This window comes from Cupressus sempervirens, chromosome 2 (assembly GCF_028749045.1).
Source record: "Cupressus sempervirens isolate cs-2001-9-10 chromosome 2, ASM2874904v1, whole genome shotgun sequence".
NCBI classification, from domain to species: Eukaryota; Viridiplantae; Streptophyta; class Pinopsida; order Cupressales; family Cupressaceae; genus Cupressus; species Cupressus sempervirens.
Window position 1 is genome coordinate 540,895,789 of NC_143119.1, and position 20,000 is coordinate 540,915,788.

The window sequence follows — 20,000 nt, forward strand, 5'->3', positions numbered from 1 at the left end:
ACAGCGGTGTTGAATCAATGAGGGGGGCATGGGAGAGGCTCGCGGCAACCACCTCTCCCATTGTAGCCATGATAGGCACGCAAAAAGATTTTGCTAGAGCGCCAAGCACCCACCTCATGCCTAGAGACAAGGGCTCGCCATTAGATCAACTTCGAAATCGCAGAACAGACGCGCTGTAGAATGGCAACTGCTGCCAAGTCTCTTTCGTAATTGCGTCGGTTGAGTGATCGAAAAAGGTGATCTAAGAGAGGGTCCCAGCATAGGGAATTCGTTGGGGTAATCACACCGATGGCAAAAATTTGTGCAATACCCGCGCAACACCGGACGGAGGTGCTAGACGAGGGCCCCCGTTTTAGATCGAGTTTGAAAATCACAAAGAAGATGCGGTGAGGGCTGGCAACCGCTGCCAAACCTTTTTCCGAAATTGCACCAGCTGAGTGACAAGAAAACATGATCTAAAGGAGAGTCCAGGAATAGCACCCTCGAAGGTGGGCTTCATGCCCTTCTAATTGATTCAACGTCGGCGTCCACCATTTCAAAATCTGACATATCCATCCACCCTGACAGTGGCGTTGAATCAATGAGCTGGGCACGGGAGAGGCTCACGGCAACCACCTCTCCCATTGTAGCCACGATAGGCTCGCAAAAAATTTTTCTAGAGCGCCAAGTACCCACCTCATGGCTATAGACAAGGGCTCGCCATTAGATCAACTTCGAAATCGCAGAACGGACGCAGTGTAGAATGGCAACCGCTGCCAAGTCTCTTCCGTAATTGCGTCGGTCGAGTGATCGAAGAAGGTGATCTAAGAGAGGGTCCAAGCGTGTAGGCATTCGTTGGGGGATTCGCGCCAATGGCAAAAATTTGTGCAATACCCGAGGAACACCGGACGGAGGTGCAAGACGAGGGCTCCCGTTTTAGATTGAGTTTTAAAATCACCAAGTAGACGCGGTGAGGGGCTGGCAACCGCTGCCAAACCTTTTTCTGAAATTGCGCCAGCTGAGTGACAAGAATACATGATCTAAAGGAGAGTCCAGGAAAATAGCACCCTCGAGGGTGGGCTTCATGCGCCTCTAATTGATTCAACGTCGGCGTCCACTGTTTCAAAATCCGACATTTCCATCCGCCCTTACAGCGGCGTTGAATCAATGAGGGGGGCACGGGAGAGGCTCGCGGCAACCACCTCTCCCCTTGTAGCCGCGATAGGCACGCAAAAAATTTTGCTAGAGCACCAAGCACCCACCTCATGCCTAGAGACAAGGGCTCGCCATTAGATCAACTTTGAAATCGCTTAACAGACGTGCTGTAGAATGGCAACCGCTGCCAAGTCTCTTCCGTAGTTGCGTCGATCGAGTGATCGAAGAAGGTGATCTAAGAGAGGGTCCAAGCGTAGGCATTCGTTGGGGGATTCGCGCTGATGGCATAAATTTATGCAATACCCGAGCAACACCGGACGGAGGTGCTAGACGAGGGCTCCCGTTTTAGATCGAGTTTTAAAATCACCAAGTAGACGCGGTGAGGGTTGGCAACCGCTGCCAAACCTTTTTCCGAAATTGTGCCAGCTGAGTGACAAGAAAACATGATCTAAAGGAGAGTCCAGGAATAGCACCCTCGAGGGTGGGCTTCATGGCCCTCTAATTGATTCAATGTCGCCGTCCACCATTTCAAAATCTGACATATCCATCCGCCCTGAAAGTGGCGTTGAATCAATGAGGGGGGCACGGAAGAGGCTCGCGAAAACCACTGCTCCCGTTGTAGCCGTTATAGGCACGAAAAATTTTTTTCTAGAGCGCCAAGCACCCACCTCATGCCTAGAGACAAGGGCTCGCCATTAGATCAACTTCGAAATCGATGAGCAGACATGCTGTAGAGTGGCAACCGCGGCCAAGTCTCTTCCGTAGTTGCGTCGGTCGAGTGATCGAAGAAGGTGATCTAAGAGAGGGTCCAAGCGTAGGCATTCGTTGGGGGATTCGCGCCGATGGCATAAATTTATGCAATACCCGAGCAACACCGGACGGAGGTGCTAGATGAGGGCTCCCGTTTTAGATCGAGTTTTAAAATCACCGAGTAGACGCGGTGAGGGTTGGCAACCACTGCCAAACCTTTTTCAAAAATTGCGCCAGCTGAGTGACAAGAAAACATGATCTAAAGGAGAGTCCAAGAATAGCACCCTGGAGGGTGGGCTTCATGCCCCTCTAATTGATTCAACGTCGTCGTCCACCGTTTCAAAATCTGACATATCCATCCGCCCTGACAGCGGCATTGAATCAATGAGGGGGGCACGGGAGAGGCTCGCGGAAACCACCTCTCCCCTTGTAGCCGCGATAGGCACGCAAAAAAATTTTGCTAGAGCGCCAACCACCCACCTCATGCCTAGAGACAAGGGCTCGCCATTAGATCAACTTCGAAATCGCTGAACAGACGTGCTGTAGAATGGCAACCGCTGCCAAGTCTCTTCCGTAGTTGCGTTGGTCGAGTGATCGAAGAAGGTGATCTAAGAGAGGGTCCAAGCGTAGGCATTCGTTGGGGGATTCGCGCCGATGGCATAATTTTATGCAATACACGAGCAACACCGGACGGAGGTGCTAGACGAGGGCTCCTATTTTAGATCGAGTTTTAAAATCACCAAGTAGACACGGTGAGGGATGGCAACCGCTGCGAAACCTTTTTCCGAAATTGCGCCAGCTGAGTGAGAAGAAAACATGATCTAAAGGAGAGTCGAGGAATAGCACATCCGGGGTGGGCTTCATGCCCCTCTAATTGATTCAACGTCGGCGTCCACCGTTTCAAAATCTGACATATCCATCCGCCTTGACATCGGCGTTGAATCAATGAGGGGGGCACGGGAGAGGCTTGCGGCAACCACCTCTCCTATATAAGCTTGTCATCGGTTAGGAGATGTGAGTTGATGGAGCTGAGGGACTGAAATGGTCATCGAGCTCATCCGATCAACTGGATGAATTTCACCTTGAAGGGGCCCAATCCAAAAGTTTCGTAGGTCATCTCCTGGAACTCTCGAGAACAAGGCCCATCTTACATGCAAACTCTGCTACTGCGCAAACATAGGTTGCAATTAAAGAGAAATTGCGAGGCCGTCACAATGGCCCGAGGCCAATGGCTCCGACTAAGTAAATTTTCTCTTGCAATCACCATGCTGCCGTTCACAGAGAGATATCCCCATTCACCTATGACGCGACGCACAATCCAATGTCTAGACGCGAGCTTGCCCTTGAAAGAAAGACCACTTTCCAAGACATCCCCCGATGACACATTGGAACGTCAACCGCTGTCGAACCATTCCCAATGTTGTGCCAATCGAGTTGGCACAGAGGTGACCTTAGGGAGCTCCCGCGTAGCAATCGAGATGTGCTTTCGTGCCCATCTCTCACAAAAACCAATGTTAGCTGTGGACAAATTTGGAATCCAAGGGCTCGCATCCATCGATATCGTCGGCACTGGGTCTATATATTCAAAGGCCACGGAGAGGTTCCGATAAGAGAAGCTCCCCTGCTCGCTCGCACAAACATCCCAAATTCTAGACACAAGCTCCCGCCCTTAGCATCACTCTCCAGATCACCGCAATGACACATTGGAACGACAACTGTTGTCGAACAACTCCCGAAATTGTGGCAATGGAGTGAGAAAGAAGAGCATCTTTAGGGAGCTGCGCATAGCAAACGGGCTGTGCTGCTGCTTCATTCTGCTCTTATATAGATCCGAAATCGTTGATTTCGTTTGGAATCCGAGGCTGCATTCATCCTTGCTCAAACAAGCAATGGCTCTTCTAATCGAATGGCCACGGGGAGCTTCCGATAACAAAGGCTCCCTTGTCACTCGTGATGCGCAGGCAACCACCACAACGGCACCATTGGAACGACAACCGCTGCCGAACCATTCTGAAAATTTTGTGCCAAAGAAGTTGTTGCGTAGAGAACGACTCTGGGGAGAGAGCCCTTGCATAGAAAAATCAGGATGGCTTCACGGCCCTCCCAATAGAAACGATGCTGGTGCCAATATTCCAAAAATCCGAATAACGTGTCTTTCGCGAACACCAGCACTGATTTCTATTGGGGAGGGTCGCCGAGAACTTTTGTTATCAAAGCTCCCATTGTAGCCGCGATAGGCACACAAAAAATTGCTAGAGCCCCAAGCACCCACCTCATGGCTAGACAAGGGCTCGCCATTAGTAGATCAACTTCAAAATCGCTGAACAGATGCGCTGTGGAATGGCAACCGCTGCCAAGCCTCTTCCGTAATTACGTCGGTCGAGTGATCGAAGAAGGTAATCTAAGACAGAGTCCAAGGCTAGGGATTCATTGGGGGATTCACGCCGATAGCAACAAATTATGAAATACCCGAGCAACACCAGACGGAGGTGCTAGACGAGGGCTCCCATTTTAGATCGAGTTTTAAAATCACCAAGTAGACGCGGTGAGGGCTGGCAACCGCTGCCAAACCTTTTTCCGAAATTGCACCAACTGAGTGGCAAGAAAACATGATCTAAAGGAGAGTCCAGGAATAGCACACTCGAGGGTGGGCTTCATGCCCCTCTAATTGATTCAACGTCGCCGTCCACCGTTTCAAAATCCGACATATCCATCCGCCCTGACAGCGGCGTTGAATCAATGAGGGGGGCACGGGAGAGGCTCGTGGCAACCACCTCTCCCGTTGTAGCCGTGATAGGCACGCAAAAAATTTTGCTAGAGCGCCAAGCACCCACCTCATGCCTAGAGACAAGGGCTCGCCATTAGATCAACTTCGAAATCGCTGAACAGACGCGCTGTAGAATGGAAACCGCTGCCAAGTCTCTTCTGTAGTTGCGTCGGTCGAGTGATCGGAGAAGGTGATCTAAGAGAGGGTCCAAGCGTAGGAATTCATTGGGGGATTCGCGCCGATGGCATAAATTTATGCAATACCCGAGCAACACCGGACGGAGGTGCTAGACGAGGGCTCCCATTTTAGATCAAGTTTTAAAATCACCGAGTAGATGCGGTGAGGGCTGGCAACCGCTGCCAAACCTTTTTCCGAAATTGCGCCAGCTGAGTGACAAGAAAACATGATCTAAAGGAGAGTCCAGGAATAGCACCCTCGAGGGTGGGCTTCATGCCCCTCTAATTGATTCAACGTCGCCGTCCACCATTTCAAAATCTGACATATCCATCTGCCCTGACAGCGGCATTGAATCAATGAGGGGGGCACGGGAGAGGCTCGCGGCAACCACCTCTCCCCTTGTAGCCGCGATAGGCACGCAAAAAATTTTTTCTAGAGCGCCAACCACCCACCTCATGCCTAGAGACAAGGGCTCGCCATTAGATCAACTTTGAAATCGCTGAACAGACACGCTGTAGAATGGCAACCGCTGCCAAGTCTCTTCCGTAGTTGCGTCGGTCGAGTGATCGAAGAAGGTGATCTAAGAGAGGGTCCAAGCGTGTAGGCATTTGTTGGGGGATTTGCGCCGATGGCATAAATTTATGCAATACCCAAGCAACACCGGACAGAGGTGCTAGACGAGGTCTTCCATTTTAGATCGAGTTTTAAAATCACCAAGTAGACGCGGTGAGGGCTGGCAACCGCTGCCAAACCTTTTTCCGAAATTGTGCCAACTGAGTGACAAGAAAACATGATCTAAAGGAGAGCCCAAGAATAGCACCCTCGAGGGTGGGCTTCATGCCCCTCTAATTGATTCAACGTCGGCGTCCACCGTTTCAAAATCCGACATATCCATCCGCCCTGACAGCGGCGTTGAATCAATGAGGGGGGCACGGGAGAGGCTCGCGGCAACCACCTCTCCCGTTGTAGCCGCGATAGGCACGCAAAAAATTTTGCTAGAGCGCCAAGCACCCACCTCATGGCTAGAGACAAGGGCTCGCCATTAGATCAACTTCGAAATCGCTGAACAGACGCGCTGTAGAATGGCAACCGCTGCCAAGTCTCTTCCGTAGTTGCTTTGGTCGAGTGATCGAAGAAGGTGATCTAAGAGAGGGTCCAAGCGTAGGAATTTGTTGGGGGATTCGCGCCGATGGCATAAATTTATGCAATACCCGAGCAACACCGGATGGAGGTGCTAAACGAGGGCTCCTATTTTAGATCGAGTTTTAAAATCACCAAGTAGATGCGGTGAGGGCTGGCAACCGCTGGCCAAACCGTTTTCCGAAATTGCGCCAGCTGAGTGACAAGAAAACATGATCTAAAGGAGAGTCCAGGAATAGCACCCTCGAGGGTGGGCTTCATGCCCCTCTAATTGATTCAACGTCGGCGTCCACCGTTTCAAAATCCGACATATCCATCCGCCCTGACAGCGGTGTTGAATCAATGAGGGGGGCACGGGAGAGGCTCGCGGCAACCACCTCTCCCATTGTAGCAGCGATAGGCATGCAAAAAAATTTTCTAGAGTGCCAACCACCCACCTCATGGCTAGAGACAAGGGCTCGCCATTAGATCAACTTCGAAATCGCTCAACAGACGCTCTATAGAATGGCAACCGCTGCCAAGTCTCTTTCGTAGTTGCGTCGGTCGAGTGATCGAATAAGGTGATCTAAGAGAGGGTCCAAGCGTAGGCATTCGTTGGGGGATTCACGCCGTTGGCATAATTTTATGCAATACCTGAGCAACACCGGATGGAGGTGCTAGGCGAGGGCTCCCGTTTTAGATCGAGTTTTAAAATCACCAAGTAGACGTGGTGAGGGATGGCAACCACTGCCAAACCTTTTTCTGAAATTGCGCCAGCTGAGTGAGAAGAAAACATGATCTAAAAGGAGAGTCGAGGAATAGCACATCCAGGGTGGGCTTCATGCCCCTCTAATTGATTCAACGTCGGCGTCCACCATTTCAAAATCCGACATATCCATCTGCCTTGACACCGGCATTGAATCAATGAGAGGGGCACGGGAGAGGCTCGCAGCAACCACCTCTCCTATATAAGCTATTAGTGTGAGGCTCGCTCTGCATTAGAAATTAGCGAACACACCGACATCTGCCTTAAAAATCCAAATCCTTTAAAATTCCTACCAAACAGCCATTCACGACCCAATTTTTTATGAGGTCGGCAGAGGAGCAAAAGATTGTCATCGGTTAGGAGATGTGAGTTCATGGAGCCAAGGGACTGAAATGGTCATCGAGCTCATCCGATCAACTGGATGAATTTCACCTTGAAGGGGCCCAATCCAAAAGTTTCGGAGGTCATCTCCTGGAACTCTCGAGAACAAGGCCCATCTTACATGCAAACTCTGCTACTGCGCAAACATAGGTTGCAATTAAAGAGAAATTGCGAGGCCGTCACAATGGCCCGAGGCCAATGGCTCCGACTAAGTCAATTTTCTCTTGCAATCACCATGCCGCCGTTCATAGAGAGATCTCCCCATCCACTTGTGACGCGACGCATAGTCCAAGTGCTAGACGCGAGCTCGCCCTTGAAAGAAAGACCACTTTCCAAGACATCCCCCATTCACTTGTGACACGACGCACAACCCAAGTTCTAGACGCGAGCTCGCCCTTGAAAGAAAGACCACTTTCCAAGACATCCCCCGATGACACATTGGAACGACAACCGCTGTCGAACCATTCCCAATGTTTTGCCGATCGAGTTGGCACAGAGGCGACCTTAGGGAGCTTCCGCGTAACAATCGGGATGTGCTTTCATACCCATCTCTCACAAAAACCAATCTTAGCTGTGAACAAATTTCGCCGCAATGACACCATTGGAACGACGACCGCTGTCGAACAACTCCCGAATTTGTGCCCCGATGGAGTGAGAAAGAATAGCAACTTTGGGGAGCTGCGCATCACAAACGGGCTGGCTGCTGCTTCATTCTGCTCCTATATATAGATCTGATGTCATTGATTTCATTTGGAATCCGAGGCTGCATTCATCCTTGCTCACACAAGCAATGGCTCTTCTCATCGAATGGCCATGGGGAGCTTCCGATCACAAAGGCTCCCTTATCACTCGTGATGCGCAGCCCAACTACTTTCCGAAATTGCACCAGCTTGAGTGACAAGAAAACATGATCTAAAGGAGAGTCGAGGAATAGCACCTCGAGGGTGGGCTTCATGCCCCTCCAATTGATTCAACGTCGGCGTCCACCGTTTCAAAATCTGACATTTCCATCCACCTCGACACCACCATTGAATCAATGAGAGGGGCACGGGAGAGGTTCGCGGCAACAACCTCTCCTATATAAGCTATTAGTGCGAGGCTTGCTCTGCATTAGAAATTAGCGAACATGCCGACATCCGCCATAAAAATCCAAATCGTTGAAAATTATGACCAAACAGCCATCCACGACCCAATTTATTATGAGGTCGTCTAAGGAGCAAAATATTGTCGTCGGTTAGGAGATGTGAATTCATGGAGCCAAGGGACTGAAATGGTCATCGAGCTCATCCGATCAACTAGATGAATTTCACCTTGAAGGGGCCCAATCCAAAAGTTCCGGAGGTCATCTCCTGGAACTCTCAAGAACAAGGACCATCTTACTTGCAAACTCTGCTACTGCGCAAACATAGGTTGCAATTAAAGAGAAATTGCCAGGCCATCACAGTGGCCCGAGGCCAATGCTCCGACTAAGTCAATTTTCTCTTGCAATCACCATGCTGCCGTTCACAGAGAGATCTCCCCATTCACTTGCGACACGACGCACAATCCAAGTGATAGACGCGAGCTCACCCTTGAAAGGCCAGGCCACTTTCCAAGACATCCCCCGATGACACATTGGAATGACAACCGCTGTCGAACCATTCCCAATGTTGTGCCGATCGAGTTGGCACAGAGGCGACCTTAGGGAGCTCCCGCGTAGCAATCGGGATGTGCTTTCGTACCCATCTCTCACAAAAACCAATCTTAGCTGTGAACAAATTTAGAATCCAAGGCTCGTATCCATCGATATCGTCGGCACTGGGTCTATATATTCAAAGGCCACAGAGAGGTTCCGATAAGAGAAGCTCCCCTGCTCGCTCGCACAAACATCCCAAATGCTAGACACAAGCTCCCGCCCTTAGCATCGCTCTCCAGATCGCCGCAATGACACATCGGAATGACAACCGCTGTCGAACAACTCCCGAATTTGTGCCGATGGAGTGAGAAAGATGAGCAACTTTGGGGAGCCGCGCATGGCAAACGGGCTGCTACTTCATTCCACTCTTATATATAGATCTGATGTCGTTGATTTCGTTTGGAATCCGAGGCTGCATTCGTCCTTGTTCACACAAGCAATGGCTCTTCTCATCGAATGGTCACGGGGAGCTTCCGATTACAAAGGCTCCCTTGTCACCTGTGATGCACAGCCCAACTGCTAGACGACGGCTCGCCCTTCAGATCGCTGCCCAGGCAACCACCACAATGGCACCATTGGAACGACAACCGCTGCCGAACCATTCCGAAATTTTTTTGCCAAAGAAGTTGTTGCAAAGAGAACGACTCTAGGGAGAGAGCCCTCGCATAGCAAAATCGGGATGGCTTCACGGCAGCTGGATGGGATTTGAATTCATGGAGCCAAGGGAGTGAAATGGTCATCGAGCTCATCCGATCAACTGGATGAATTTCACCTTGAAGGGGCCCAATCCAAAAGTTCCGGAGGTCATCTCCTGGAACTGTCAAGAACAAAGGCCAATCTTACATGCAAACTCTGCTACTGCGCAAACATAGGTTGCAATTATAGAGAAATTGCAAGGCCGTCACAATGGCCCGAGGCCAATGCTCCGACTACTAAGTCAATTTTCTCTTGCAATCACCATGCCGCCGTTCACAGAGAGATCTCCCCATTCACTTGTGACGACGCACAATCCAAGTGCTAGACGCGATCTCGCCCTTGAAAGGCCACGTTCCAAGACATCCCGATGACACATTGGAATGACAACCGCTGTCGAACCATTCCCAATGTTGTGTCGATCGAGTTGGCACAGAGGTGATCTTAGGGAGCTCCCGCGAATCGATCAGGAAGTGCTTTCGTACCCATCTCTCACAAAAACCAATGTTAGCTGAACAATTTTATAATCCAAGGCTCGTATCCATCGATATCGTCGGCACTGGGTCTATATTCAAAGGCCACGGAGAGGTTTCGATAAGAGAAGCTCCCCTGCTCTCTTGCACAAACATCCCCAAATGCTAGACACAAGCTCCCGCCCTTAGCATCTCTCTCCAGATCACCGCAATGACACATTGGAACGACAACAGCTGTCGAACAACTCCCGAATTTGTGCCGATGGAGTGAGAAAGAAGAGCCAGATCGGGTCGACAAAAACGGCTAAGCCAGATCGGGTCGGCCAGCATGGCTCGGCCACCATTTTTCGCCGAGAGCTTTCGATATTAAAGCTCACATGTAGCCACGATAAGTACACCATGACAAATTGCTAGAGCGCCGAGCACCCATAGCAAATTGCCATTATACCAAGCAACGCCAGCGTGCTAGACAAGGGCTCACGTTTAGATCAAGTTTTAAAACCACCAAAAACACACGCCATGGATCGACAACCGCTGCCTCACCTTTTCCAAAATTGAGTCATCGGAAAACATGATCTAAAGGAGAGCCGAGGAAAAGCACTGAGATCACTTCATGCCCCTTTCATTCATTCAACATCGGCATACACCGTTTGAAAACCCAACAATCCGATCCGCCTAGACACCAATGTTGAATGAATGAAAGGGGCACGGGAGAGGCTCGCGGCAACAACCTCTCCTATATAAGCTATTAGTGCGAGGCTCGCTCTGCATTAGAAATCTACGACAGCGCGGACAACTCCCTTAAAAATCCAATTCAATGAAAAATGTGACCAAACAGCCATCCACGACACCATTTTTGGAGCTCGCCCAGATCGGCTCGGCCAGAATGGCTCGCCCAGATCGGCTCGACTAGCATGGCTCAGCCAGATCGGCTCGGCCAGCATGGTGACTTGCTGACTTGGTGAGAGTACTTCGAACTGTCAAGAACAAAGGCCAATCTAACATGCAAACTCTGCTACTGCGCAAACATAGGTTGCAATTATAGAGAAATTGCAAGGCCGTCACAATGGCCCAAGGCCAATGCTCCGACTACTAAGTCAATTTTCTCTTGCAATCGCCATGCCACCATTCACAGAGAGATCTCCCCATTCACTTGTGACGATGCACAATTCAAGTGCTAGACGCGAGCTCGCCCTTGAAAGGCCGCGTTCCAAGACATCCCGATGACACATTGGAACGACAACCGCTGTCGAACCATTCCCAATGTTGTGCCGATCGAGTTGGCACAGAGGCAATCTTAGGGAACTCCGGCGTATCGATCGAGAAGTGCTTTCGTACCCATCTCTCACAAAAACCAATGTTAGCTAAACAATTTTATAATCCAAGGCTCATATCCATCGATATTGTCGGCACTGGGTCTATATTCAAAGGCCACGGAGAGGTTCCGATAAAAGAAGCTCCCCTGCTCGCTTGCACAAACATCCCCAAATGCTAGACGCAAGCTCCCGCACTTAGCATCGCTCTCCAAATCACCGCAATGACACATTGGAACGACAACCGCTGTCGAACAACTCCCAAATTTGTGCCGATGGAGTGAGAAACGAGAGCTAGATCGGGTCGACGAAAACGGCTAAGCCAGATCGGGTCGGCCAGCATGGCTCGGCCACCATTTTTTGCCGAGAGCTTTCGATATTAAAGCTCCCATGTAGCCGCGATAAGTACACCATGACAAATTGCTAGAGCGTCGAGCACCCATAGCAAATTTCCATTATACCAAGCAACGCCGGAGTGCTAGACAAGGGCTCATGTTTAGATCAAGTTTTAAAACCACCAAAAACACACGCCATGGACAAGGGCTCCCGCACTTAGCATCGCTCTCCAGATCACCGTAATGACACATTGGAACGACAACCACTATCGAACAACTCCTGAATTTGTGCCGATGGAGTGAGAAACGAGAGCCAGATCGGGTCGACGAAAACGGCTAAGCCAGATCGGGTCGGCCAGCATGGCTCGGCCACCATTTTTTGCCGAGAGCTTTCGATATTAAAGCTCCCATGTAGCCGCGATAAGTACACCATGACAAATTGCTAGAGCGCCGAGCACCCATAGCAAATTGCCATTATACCAAGCAACGCCGGAGTGCTAGACAAGGGCTCACGTTTAGATCAAGTTTTAAAACCACCAAAAACACACGCCATGGATCGGCAACTGCTGCCTCACCTTTTCCAAAATTGAGTCATCGAAAAACATGATCTAAAGGAGAGCCGAGGAAAAGCACTGAGATTGCTTCATGCCCCTTTCATTCATTCAACATCGGCATACACCGTTTGAAAACCCAACAATCCGATCCGCCTAGACACCAATGTTGAATGAATGAAAGGGGCACGGGAGAGGCTCGTGGCAACAACCTCTCCTATATAAGCTATTAGTGCGAGGCTCGCTCTGCATTAGAAATCTGCGACAGCGCGGACAACTCCCTTAAAAATCCAATTCAATGAAAAATGTGACCAAACAGCCATCCACGACACCGTTTTTGGAGCTCGCCCAGATCGGCTCGGCCAGAATGGCTTGCCCAGATCGGCTCGGCCAGCATGGCTTGCCCAGATCTGCTCGGCCAGCTTGGCTCGGCCAGCATGGCTCGCCCAGATCGGATCGGCCAGATCAGGTCGGCCAGCATGGTGACTTGGTGACTCGGTGAGAGTACTTGGAACCGTCAAGAACAAAGGCATATCTTACATGCAAACTCTGCTACTACGCAAACATAGGTTGCAATTATAGAGAAATTGCAAGGCCGTCACAATGGCCCGAGGCCAATGCTCCGACTACTAAGTCAATTTTCTCTTGCAATCGCCATGCCGCCGTTCACAAAGAGATCTCCCCATTCACTTGTGACGACGCACAATCCAAGTGCTAGACGCGAGCTCGCCCTTGAAAGGCCGCGTTCCAAGACATCCCGATGACACATTAGAACGACAACCGCTGTCGAACCATTCCCAATGTTGTGCCGATCGAGTTGGCACAGAGGCGACCAAACAGCCATCCACGACACCATTTTTGGAGCTCAGCCAGATCGGCTCGGCCAGAACAGCTAGCCCAGATCGGCTCGGCCAGCATGGCTCGGCCAGAATGGCTCGGCCAGTATGGCTCGGCAAGAATGGCTCGCCCAGATCGGCTCGGCCAGAAAGGCTCGGCCAGCATGGCTCGGCCAGAACGGCTCGCCCAGATCGGCTCGGCCAGCATGGCTTGGCCAGAACGGCTCGGCCAGCATGGCCCGGCCAGCATGGCTCGGCCAGAACGGGTCGCAAAGATTGGCTCGCCCAGAATGGGTCGCCCAGATCGGCTCAGCCAGAATGGCTCGCCCAGATCGGCTCGGCCAGTATGGCTTGCCCAGAACGGCTCGGCCAGATCGGGTCGGCCAGAATGGCTCGCCCAGATCGGCTCGGCCAGCATGGCTCGGCCAGAACGGCTCAGCCAGATTTGGTCGGTGACTTGATGAACGGACTTAAAGAGTCGGCTTGGCGGGGTGACTTGATGAAAGGACTTAAAGAGTCGACTTGGCGGGGTGACTCGATGAACGAACTTAGAGGGTCAACTTTGCGGGGTGACTTGATGAACGGACCTAAAGAGTTGACTTGGTGAGAGTACTCGGTGGGGTGACCTGATGAACAGACTTAGAGAGTCGACTTGGTGAGAGTCCTTGGTGGGCCGACCTGGTTGGGTGACTTCGTGAACTGACTTAAAGAGTCGACTTGGTGGGAGTACTTGGTGGGGTTTGACTTGATGAACGGACTTCAAGGGTCGACTTGGCGAGGTGACTTGATGAACGGTCCTAAAGAGTTGACTTGGTGAGAGTACGTGGTGTGGTGACTTGATGAAAAGACTTAAAGAGTCGAATTGGTGAGAGTACTTGGTGGGGTGACTTGATGAACGCACTTGAAGGGTTGACCTGGTGGGGTGACTTTATGAACGGACCTAAAGAGTTGACGTGGTGAGAGTGCTTGGTGGGGTGACTTGATGAACATAGTTAAAGAGTCGACTTGGTGAGAGTAGTTGGTCGGGTGACTTGATGAACGCACTCGAAGAATCGACTTGGTTAGAGTACTTGGTGGGGTGACTTGATGAACGGACTTAAAGATTCAACTTGGTGGGCCGACCTGGCGGGGTGACTTGATGAACGGACTTAGAGAGTCGACTTGGTGAGAGTACTTGGTGACTTGGTGGGCCGACTTGGCTGGGTGACTTGATGAACAAATTTAAAGAGTCGACTTGGCGAGAGTACTCGGTGGGCTGACCTGGTCACATGACTTGATGAACGGACTTAAAGATTCAACTTGGTAGGCCGACCTGGTGGGATGACTTGATGAACAGACTTAGAGAGTCGACTTGGTGGGTCAAACTAGCGGGGTGACTTGGTGAGAGTACTTGGTGGGCTGACCTAGCAGGGTGACTTGATGAACGAACTTAGAGTGTCGACTTTGTGAGAGTACTTGGTGGGTCAAACTGGCGGGGTGACTTGATGAACGAACTTAAAGAGTCGACCTGGTGAGAGAACTTGGTGGGCCGAGCTGGCGGGGTGAATTGATGAACGAACCTAAAGAGTCGACTTTGTTAGAGTACGTGGTGGGCCGACCTGGCGGGGTGAGTTGATGACCGAACTTAAAGGGTCGACTTGGTGAGAGTACTTGGTGGGCCGACCTGGCGGGGCGACTTGATGAACGAACTTAAAGAGTCGACTTGGTGAGAGTACTCAGTGGGGTGACCTGATGAACAAACCTAAAGAGTCAACTTGGTGAGAGTACTTGGTGGGCCGACCTGGTGGGGTGACTTGGTGAGAAAACTTAAAGAGTCGACTTGGTGAGAGTAGTTGGTGGGCTGACCTGGCGGGGTGACTTGATGAACGAACTTAAAGAGTCGACCTGGTGGGCCAACTTGGCAGAGTGACTTCATGAACGAACTTAAAGAGTCCACTTGGTGGGCCGACCTGGCGGGGTGACTTGATGAATGAACTTAAAGAGTCGACTCGGTGAGAGTAATTTGTGGGCTGACCTGGCGGGGTGACTTGATGAATGAACTTAAAGAGTCGACTTGGTGGGTTGACTTGATGAACCCACTTGAAGGGTCGACTTGGTGGGGTGAGTCTATGAACGGACCTAAAGAGTTGACTTGGTGAGAGTACTTGGTGGGGTGACTCGACGAAAGGACTTAAAGAGTCGACTTGGTGAGAGTACTTGGTGGCTCGACTTTATGAGCAGACTTAAAGAGTCCACTTGGTGAGAGTGGGCCTAACGGGGCGATGTGGTGAGTGGGCCTAATGGGGCGAGTTGGTGGGGCGACTTGGCGAGCGGTATTAGAGAGCCGACGTGGTGAGGCGACTCGGTGAGTTGGTTCGTTGAGATGACATGGTGAGCTGACTTGGCGAGTCGACCTGGCGAGCGAACTTAAAGAGTCGACTTGGCAACGTACTCGAGTCGACTTGGTGAGGCGACCTGGCGAGCGGTCTCAAAGAGTCAACATGGTGAGGCGACTCATTGAGTCAACATGGTGAGGCGACTCATGGTGAGGAGCTATCCTTGAGGCGACTTGGTGGGCCTACTTGATTAGTCGACTTGGTGAGCCAACCTGACGAGCTGACACGGTGAGCGGGCTTAAAGAGGCGACGACTTGGTGGGGTAACTCGGCGAGCCAACTTATCGAGGCGAGATGGTGAGTCGACTTGGTGAGTTGACTTGGTGAGCGCACTTAAAGAGTCAACTTCGTGAGGTGACTCGGCAAGTTAGCCCGCTGATGCGACTTGGGCGGGCCGACCTGGCGAACGAACTTAAAGAGGCGACTTGGGCGGGCTGACCTGGTGAGCGAACTTAAAGAGTTGACTTGGCAACGTACTTGAACAACCGACTTGGTGAGCTGACATGGTGAGTGGGCTTAGAGAAGCAACTCAGCGGGGCGACTTGATGAACGGACTTAAAGGGTCGACTTGGCGGGGTGACTCGATGAACGGACCTAAAGAGTTGACTTGGTGAGAGTACTTGGCGGGGTGAACTGATGAACGGACTTAAAGAGTCGACTTGGTGGGAGTACTTGGTGGGCCGACTTGATGAACGGACTTATAGAGTCGACTTGGTGAGAGTAGTTGTTCTGGTGACTTGATGAACGCACTTAGAGAGTCGGCTTGGCGGGGTGACTTGATGAAAGGACTTAAAGAGTCGACTTGGCAGGGTGACTCGATGAACGAACTTAGAGGGTCGACTTTGCGGGGTGACTTGATGAACGGACCTAAAGAGTTGACTTGGTGAGAGTACTCGGTGGGGTGACCTGATGAACAGACTTAGAGAGTCGACTTGGTGAGAGTCCTTGGTGGGCCGACCTGGTTGGGTGACTTCGTGAACTGACTTAAAGAGTCGACTTGGTGGGAGTACTTGGTGGGGTTTGACTTGATAAATGGACTTCAAGGGTCGACTTGGCGAGGTGACTTGATGAATTTTCCTAAAGAGTTGACTTGGTGAGAGTACTTGGTGTGGTGACTTGATGAAAAGACTTAAAGAGTCAAATTGGTGAGAGTACTTGGTGGGGTGACTTGATGAACGCACTTGAAGGGTCGACCTGGTGGGGTGACTTTATGAACGGACCTAAAGAGTTGACGTGGTGAGAGTGCTTGGTGGGGTGACTTGATGAACATAGTTAAAGAGTCGACTTGGTGAGAGTAGTTGGTCGGGTGACTTGATGAACGCACTCGAAGAATCGACTTGGTTAGAGTACTTGGTGGGGTGACTTGATGAACGGACTTAAAGATTCGACTTGGTGGGCCGACCTGGTGGGGTGACTTGATGAACGGACTTAGAGAGTCGACTTGGTGAGAGTACTTGGTGACTTGGTGGGCCGACCTGGCCGGGTGACTTGATGAACAAACTTAAAGAGTCGACTTGGCGAGAGTACTCGGTGGGCTGACCTGGTCACGTGACTTGATGAACGGACTTAAAGATTCGACTTGGTGGGCCGACCTGGTGGGGCGACTTGATGAACGGACTTAGAGAGTCGACTTGGTGGGTCGAACTAGCGGGGTGACTTGGTGAGAGTACTTGGTGGGCTGACCTGGCAGGGTGACTTGATGAACGAACTTAGAGAGTCGACTTTGTGAGAGTACTTGGTGGGTTGAACTAGCGGGGTGACTTGATGAACAAACTTAAAGAGTTGACCTGGTGAGAGAACTTGGTGGGCCGAGCTGGCGGGGTGAATTGATGAACGAACCTAAAGAGTCGACTTTGTGAGAGTACGTGGTGGGCCAACCTGGCGGGGTGAGTTGATGACCGAACTTAAAGGGTCAACTTGGTGAGAGTACTTGGTGGGCCGACCTGGCGGGGCGACTTGATGAACGAACTTAAAGAGTTGACTTGGTGAGAGTACTCGGTGGGGTGACCTGATGAAAAAACCTAAAGAGTCGACCTGGTGAGAGTACTTGGTGGGCCGACCTGGCGGGGTGGCTTGGTGAGCAAACTTAAAGAGTCGACTTGGTGAGAGTAGTTGGTGGGCTGACCTGGCGGGGTGACTTGATGAACGAACTTAAAGAGTCGACCTGGTGGGCCGACTTGGCAGAGTGACTTCATGAACGAACTTAAAGAGTCCACTTGGTGGGCCGACCTGGCGGGGTGACTTGATGAACGAACTTAAAGAGTCGACTCGGTGAGAGTAATTTGTGGGCTGACCTGGCGGGGTGACTTGATGAATGAACTTAAAGAGTCAACTTGGTGGGGTGACTTGATGAACCCACTTGAAGGGTCGACTTGGTGGGGTGACTCTATGAACGGACCTAAAGAGTTGACTTGGTGAGAGTACTTGGTGGGGTGACTTGACGAAAGGACTTAAAGAGTCGACTTGGTGAGAGTACTTGGTGGCTCCACTTTATGAGCAGAGTTAAAGAGTCCACTTGGTGAGAGTGGGCCTAACGGGGCGATGTGGTGAGTGGGCCTAACGGGGCGAGTTGGTGGGGCGACTTGGCGAGCGGTATTAGAGAGCCGACGTGGTGAGGCGACTCGGCAAGTTGGTTCGTTGAGATGACATGGTGAGCTGACTTGGCAAGTCGACCTGGCGAGCGAACTTAAAGAGTCGACTTGGCAACGTACTCGAGTCGACTTGGTGAGGGGACCTGGCGAGTGGGCTCAAAGAGTCAACATGGTGAGGTGACTCATTGAGTCAACATGGTGAGGCAACTCATGGTGAGGAGCTATCCTTGAGGCGACTTGGTGGGCCTACTTGATTAGTCGACTTGGTGAGCCGACCTGACGAGCTGACACGGTGAGCAGGCTTAAAGAGGCGACGACTTGGTGGGGTAACTCGGCAAGCCAACTTATCGAGGCGAGATGGTGAGTTGACTTGGTGAGCTGACTTGGTGAGCGCACTTAAAGAGTCAACTTCGTGAGGTGACTCGGCGAGTTAGCCCGCTGATGCGACTTGGGCGGGCCGACCTAGCGAACGAACTTAAAGAGGCGACTTGGGCGGGCTGACCTGGTGAGCGAACTTAAAGAGTTGACTTGGCAACGTACTTGAACAACCAACTTGGTGAGCTGACATGGTGAGTGGGCTTAGAGAAGCAACTCGGCGGGGCAACAAGCTGTGAGTGGACTTAAAGAGTCAATTCTTGATTTGGCAAAGACCACATGGTTAGATGACTTGGTGAGCCGACCTGGCTAGCAAAATTGGCAAGCAAACTTATAGAATCGACTTGTTGTCCCCAGCCAGGATCGCACGCCTGGGTCGACCCAACTTGGGTCACCCGACTAGGTCAACCCATCTCCGTCGCCCCAGCCTCGGGCGACCCGACTGGGTCGCCAGAGTGGGTCTACGAGGGGGAAAAAAAAAACAAAACAAAAAAAATCATGGGAGGCCCCTACAGCGAAAAGCGCTAAATTTTGGGCATTACAAAAAAAAAAAAAAAACAAGTTACCTGCTTTTGGATCACGCACAAGTTTCAGTTCACGTATTGCTGAGCCGACTCGAGGCGTTACGCCTAGCTAGCCAGATTCGAGGTAGGGTAGCCGAAACAATCCGATTTGAGAATTTTCTTTATAAAAAGAGATCATGATAGGCCTCGTAAGGCAAAAAAGAATGAAATTTTGGGATTTCAAAAAAAAACGTTACCCGGTTTTGGATCGCGCACAGGGCTCGCCTCACGTAGCATTGAGGTGCCCTGGGTGACATGATTCGAGCGAAAAGTCGACGGTGGCATGAGCCGTGCAAAAACATTGGAGGCCATTAAGGCTCGAGGCGCTTCGAGTCAAGGTTGTCGAGGCGGGTCGGAATGAAAACTTTGGGCCTTAACCAAAAAGAAAAAGTTAACCGCTTTTGGATCATGTACACGGCTCGGGGCACTTAGAATCAAGTCGAGCACGGTGACATGAGTCGTGCGAAAAATTTGGAGATGACTCGAGTCGGGGCATCCGACTCTATTCGAGTTCAAAACTTTGGGACTTGACAAAAAAAAGAAAAAAGAAAAAGTTACCCGGTTTTGGATCACGTAAGTGACTTGGGCCACTCAGAATCAAGGCGAGTGCGATTACATGAGTCGAGCGAAAAAAAAAATAGAGGCGGTTAATGCTCGAGGCAATTCGAGTCGGGGTAGCTGAGTCGATTCAAAAACTTTGGCCGTTAGCCAGAAAAAGAGTTAATTGCTTTTGGATGACGTACATGACTTGGGGCGCATAGAATCAAGTCAAGCACGGTGACATGAGTGGTTTGAAAAAATTGCAGGCGATTAAGGCTCGAGGCGATTTGAGTTGGGGTTGCTGACACAATTCGGGTTGAAATCTTTGGGTGTTAACCAAAGAAGGAAGAAGTTAACCGCTTTTGGATCATGTACATGACTCGGGGCACCAAGTCGAGCACGGTGACATGAGTCCTGCAAAAAAACTGGAGGCGGTTAAGGCTCGAGGCGATACGAGTCGGGGTCGCCGACACAAATTTGGGTTGAAAACTTTGGGCGTTAACCCAAAAAAAGAGTTGACCGCCTTTGGATCACGCACATGACTCGGTGCACTTAGAATCATGTCGAGCACGGTGACATGAGTCGTG